The sequence below is a fragment of the Aptenodytes forsteri genome, unplaced genomic scaffold (genome assembly GCF_000699145.1).
Source record: "Aptenodytes forsteri isolate BGI_AS27 unplaced genomic scaffold, ASM69914v1 Scaffold1, whole genome shotgun sequence".
Taxonomy (NCBI): domain Eukaryota; kingdom Metazoa; phylum Chordata; class Aves; order Sphenisciformes; family Spheniscidae; genus Aptenodytes; species Aptenodytes forsteri.
Genome location: NW_008795035.1, coordinates 5618625 through 5624113, shown reverse-complemented (window position 1 = coordinate 5624113; position 5489 = coordinate 5618625). Strand labels below are relative to the sequence as shown.

General features: G+C 41.6%; 1 protein-coding gene across 1 annotated transcript in view; it reads left to right on the top strand.

Annotated features, from left to right (window-relative positions):
- The first annotated feature begins 325 nt into the window (after positions 1–325).
- ZFAND6 (zinc finger AN1-type containing 6) overlaps positions 326–5489 on the top strand; it is a 37053-nt gene continuing 31889 nt past the window's right edge. Inside the window, exons 1-2 of the mRNA XM_009276554.2 lie at positions 326–375; positions 1514–1606. The gene's annotated coding sequence lies outside the window, so the exon portion shown is untranslated. The remainder of the gene's footprint in view (positions 376–1513; positions 1607–5489) is intronic.

Below are 5489 nucleotides of genomic sequence, written 5' to 3'. Positions count from 1 at the left end.
CTGAACTGTGGATGATGGTAACTCAACAGTTGAGGAAGCAAATATGTCAATTCCTTCCTTAGTCTCTTTTCTGTCTCTCCTTTAACTTTTATAGCTTTGCTCTTTGAATTCTGTATTATTTGTTTATCTAGTGCTGAGGTACCTACACCTGTTCTTTATATTAATTATCACCTAACCTAGAACAAGGGGACTGGCTCTTTTCTGATCTGTCATGTATTTGTTCAGGCCGAAATAACTGTGTGTTTTGGGAGGATTTTTGTTCCTTATGGTACTAAATATCAAAGTCTTATGACATATCAGTGGCATAATTTCTTGGGTTTACTACTTTCCAGATAGAGGAGAAGAAGTTCTTCACTACTGAAAAAGCTATCGCCTGTATGTATTTCATGGGATACCTCTTAAAATATTTTTTGTCTTACAAAGCTATGAATCATGTTAAAATAATAACAGATTAAAATAAATTTACTTCTTGACTAATCATGAGTTTATGGCAAAAATGAACAACATTGTATATTACATAATATACATTTAAGAGTGTGATCTAAGAATGTAAGTTTACATTTCAACTTTTTGTTACTTTATGGTCTCAGATGGCACATTCAAAACCATATACAAATAGCTTGAAGGAGATAGTGGCAAGTTATCGGAAGGAAAGTAGCATTAGCACAAACTACTGAAAAGTTGCCATGGTTACAGATAAAGGTAATCCCTGTTTTTGTGAAAGTGTGTCCTTTTGTAACAGCTATATTAATCAGTCTGACTTCTGAGAGAATTGTGAGTATACGAACTTTTGGCTCCATTTTCTTGGCAGCTAAATAACTGTGCAGCTATTTTGTTTTTTAAATACTGAATGGGCTATGACTTGCATTCAGGATACTTGATTTAAGCTACAAAGAGTATTATAGATTACATATAAATGTACTTAGAGTATGCTGAATTCAATGGAAACTGTAGTATACTTTTTTTTCCCCACTGAAGAGATATCTGATGTCAAGGAAAAATCTTTTAAAACATCTAGATCCTTTTGACTGAAGCAAGTGATGTGGCCATCTATCACTGGAGGCCTCAGTGGTGCAGCTGTACAAGATATAATTCCATGTCCTGATTTAAGAAAACCTCAAAATAAATAAAAAAAAACAAACCCAAAACACCAAAAACCAAACCACCACCCCCCGCCAAACCAACCCAACGTGGCAACTGCTGAGAGTGATTGAGACCTGTTACGGATGTGCAGCTTTATAGGCCAGGAGATAACAGGGTGGTGGTGGGGGGAAAGGCGATTCTCTTAATGGCTTACTCCTTACATAGAAGGAAGCAGTTGGAATTTAACAGGTGGATGGACTTTAATTAAAGTTCGCAGGGTAGCTAAGCTTTGGGTGGTTTGAGATAGCTGCTAAAACTTCCAGGGGAATGTGTTTCTGTCTGGTGCATCTGGACTGCTGTCTAGACAACTAACCAGTCCTCTCTGATGAAGACTCAGTATTTACCACATACATCTTTTTGTTGTTTCCAGATTTGATGGTTGCAGTGCAGCAGTACATCTTGGATTGAAAGCAGCAAGAGAAATCTCAAAGTTCTTCAAGATTACTGAAATCTCATCAGTCTGGTATGTTGCGCTCTCTAGACTCCTGGAATAGCAAGTTGAATTCTTTGTATGTGAGGGCCTCCTTAGTTACTCCTAAGGATACTGAAGTTTCTAGGACCTTGGCTTTTCGTCAGCAACTTCATTCTCGGGAAGTAATATGCTACTAAAAACTGTGCAACTATGTATTGCTGGAGTTGTGTAGAAGATTGGTTTTGGTAGTGGTGTTTGTAGTATCCTGCCTGGAAATTCTAGGTACTTTTGCTGACTTTTAAAACTGAAGTCAGGTTGGAAAGGAGCTATTGCTAATTGACTTTCTAGAGACTGCACACAGATGTATTGAAGAATGTGCAAAAATATGAAAAGGAATGTTTCTTTCATCACACAGGGAATTTCCCTCCCCCCTGTCCTTATATAGACACGGCCCTCATGATGAAGTTTATGTTGTTTAGGTTTGATAAAAAATTATTACTGATGTCTCAAAATCATTTCTTGAATGCCAAAGTTCTGAAATTCCTATACTAATGTACTTTTAAAATTGATATATTTGCAAAAATATCTTATACAGCAAGGTTATGAGAACTATTGTTTATAAACAGGATTGCAGTATCTGAGGGTGAGGAAGGAATGGCAAGCTAAATATTACTTTTAAAGCTGTTGCTAATAATAAAAAAGCTAAAAGACAGAGCTATAATTGCTTAAAAATAATAAATAAAAAATTCAGCACATGCTGTAGTGCTGACATAATTGACAACCAGAGGATAAAGTCCTTTTCTACAATGCAAGTTCAGTATGTGTACGCAGCAGTTCAGTTGCTTTGCTACTTATTAACGTGTACAGAATCCAGGAGGTACAAGGTATTTGAGACTGTAAAAAAAAAAAAACAAACAGGTGCAGAATTGTGAAGAAAGCTCTTGTGATTCACACTGGTCTGTTGGGAACTGGACGGCGAGTAACCAACCATCTCTTCATCTAATCCCCGAACAGCCATCGCATGTAGCTTTTGATCGCTACTATTCTGGTCTCTGTTTGAACTGGTGACTTAAAGATGAAAGGCTCTGTTCTTGATCTCTCGAGCTGTCAAGTCCTCCAAACTTGCTGTCTTCTGTATGTGTAAGAACAAATGGCCTTTTAGCTGTTCCGTGATTACAATAGTCAAATGAGAGTCAGGTGCTTTCTCTTGTTACTGTCCTCAGTGCAAAGTTCAGTGGCAGCAAACTGAATCTTTTTTACCCTGCTGTCAAAGCTTCCCTGTTTAATGTACTTGCAGCTGCAATCTGCTATTTTGTTTATTTCTGCATTGCTACAGATACTGTAAGAGTAGCAAAGGCGTAACTTCAGCCTGGACCTTAAAATGGTGCCTTTGCATTTTCTCCAAAATGTGTGTGTGTTTACAGGGAAAATAGGTGGCTTATGTGCAGAAACTGAGCTTATAAATTAGGCTTTTTAGTGTCTCGTTTCAGTAGGTCTCCTTCAGCATGGGATAATAACTTGAATAGCAATTTTTTTAATGTCTGGATTCCCGACATCTAGGTACAGATGTGTTTACCCATGATTTCTTGTCCGGTGAGGTAGGGTCGGCTGTGAACCTAGTTTCGATACCCCACTTCACAGACTTTTTGGGGATCTTTTACTTCCGTGAGGATAGCAAATTACTCTTGGAGCATTCTTAGTATGATAGTTGTGTGTTGTGTGGGTTTTTTTTGTTTTTAAATGAGATAAGGTAAGCAAATGTAGGAGGTCACAGTGCCGAATGGAGGAGAATCTGCTTTGCCGTTCCCCTTACGCTCTGGGTAAGCCATGCTCTTGCTTATCAGAAGCTGGCCAAACTTCTGCCAGATCAGTGACTCAGAGGCAGATGGAAGGGTCTGATGAGCACCAGAGCTGGGCTAAAGGGAGTAGGCCAGGCTGCATGACTGGGAGCAGAAAGGTGGGGAGAAAAAGGGATGAAACTTCTCCCTTGTAGTGATAAGGAGCTGCTAGTTGCCTGTGTAACAGAAGCATAAGCTGATTGTTGTTTGATGATAAAAATTATTTTTCATCACGGTTGCAGTTGTGAGGTGGCTAGACTTCTGTGGTAGCATATAGAGCTGGAGAGTTTTGGGGTAGTGTGTGTGTGTTTGGTTTTTTCCCCTCCCCTTTTGAAAGTACCCAAACAATAACACTGACTTTGGGGTTGTCATGTCCTCTTCTAGCACTAGGCAGTTTGGTTGATGAGATTTGTGACTTCTCCTGTTGTTTTTATGGGCCTAAAGTCAATGTGCTCTAAATCGAAGCTTTCCAAGATCGGTTACCGCGATGCTTAGAGGACACTCTACTGGTATGTTTTATTTGCATGAACTGTGTTCTTGGTTTTGATTGCTTAGGTAACGTTTGGTCAAAAAAGTCTCATGTAAGTATGGCCTCACAGTTATCCTCAGGGGACCCGATTAACTTCTAGCAGTACTGACTCTTGCAGGGCACTGAATTCAGGTGCAAGGGTTAAGGTCTGGTTTCTTCAGCTTATGTTTTAGGTTCTGTAGGGGAAGTTATGTAAATCTTGTTAATTCCGTGCTTGTAGTGTTTCACACTTACTAACTTACAACTGTACAAATTGCTGCTTTTCAGTCCTATTTGGATTTGTGGTGTGATAGATTGCTCTAAAATAGAAGGTGACACAAAATGTGCTATTTGACTGTTTTAGAGGAATTAAATGTCCTCCCTGAAGGTGTGTGTTGTGCTCTTTTTGATGTATGTATCGCAGCTCAAGGGAGTACTTGGCCGTAAATATTTTCCTGACGTTGGGTGGTATTTGCAGTAAAGCAGTATGCTAAACTGTCTTGGACTTGATTAATCTGCATTGGGAAAGTTAAAAACAGATACCCATTTTGTGGTGTAGGGGAAGGCAGGCTGCTCCAGCGCTGGCTAGAGGAAAGGTGGTAAGAACCAGAAACAAGGAGGAGTTTTTCCTCTTTTTTTTTTTTTCCTCTGCACAGTACAAAAACAACCCAAATGTGCTTATGCTGACATAAGCATATGTGCTGTATCTTCCTCTAGCTTAATATTTCTGGTTATTTTACACTAAACACACAAAAACATTTTATATAAGGCAACCTTGCTGACCAGGTAAGTCTTGTGTAACTGCGATGATACTTTGTGGGTGCAGGAGGGAACAGTGACTGTGTTCTGGCTCTTCCCCGTGTTGCTTGTTTGGAATGGGGCAAGGTTTTTTCTCAAACGAGGTGTCACATCTGCAGTTGTGAAACATTTATTAAGCCTTGTTTTGTTTTTACTCTTCCTGCGTGTTCCAGGCTTTTCACTTGATAGATGGGTAGGGAACCGCATCAGTGTTTACATTGAGGAAAAAGAAACACTTTTAATCTAAGCGACAGGTTTTTGCCTCGTGTGAAGAGGAAGCTGCGCTGTGAGAAACGCTGTTGATTCAGAACGTGAACAGCGTCTTGCAAATTTCTTCAGTCAAGCGAAGCCTGAACGTGCACGAAAAGTTTCTGGCAGAAGCCATGGTACCTTGTGAGAGGGAGACGGGCGCTTCCTGCCGGGCTCCTCTTCTGCTGACTCACGCTTTGCTTTGGTAGAGGAGCCTTCGGAACTGGCAACCCAACCTATTTTTAGCCGGGGTTGCTAATTTATACGGCGTGCCCGGCTTCCCGGGGTAGCTCCAGCCGCTCCTGGAGAGTGGATGGGCTCGAACCCCGCACCTGATGTTCTCCGGTAAGCAGAGCGAGCGGCGGTTGTGTAACTGCGGCGGGAGCAGTGGTTCCAGCCCGCTGGGATGCTCTCCTCTTCTCCACCCTCGACCCGTCCGGCTGGAGAGCGGTGCGCTGGGTGGGGGTGGGTGCCCCGCGGGGACGGGGGCCGCCGGGAGGCGCGGAGGGGCCGCCGGGGGGGGGCTGGCCGCCCCCTGCCG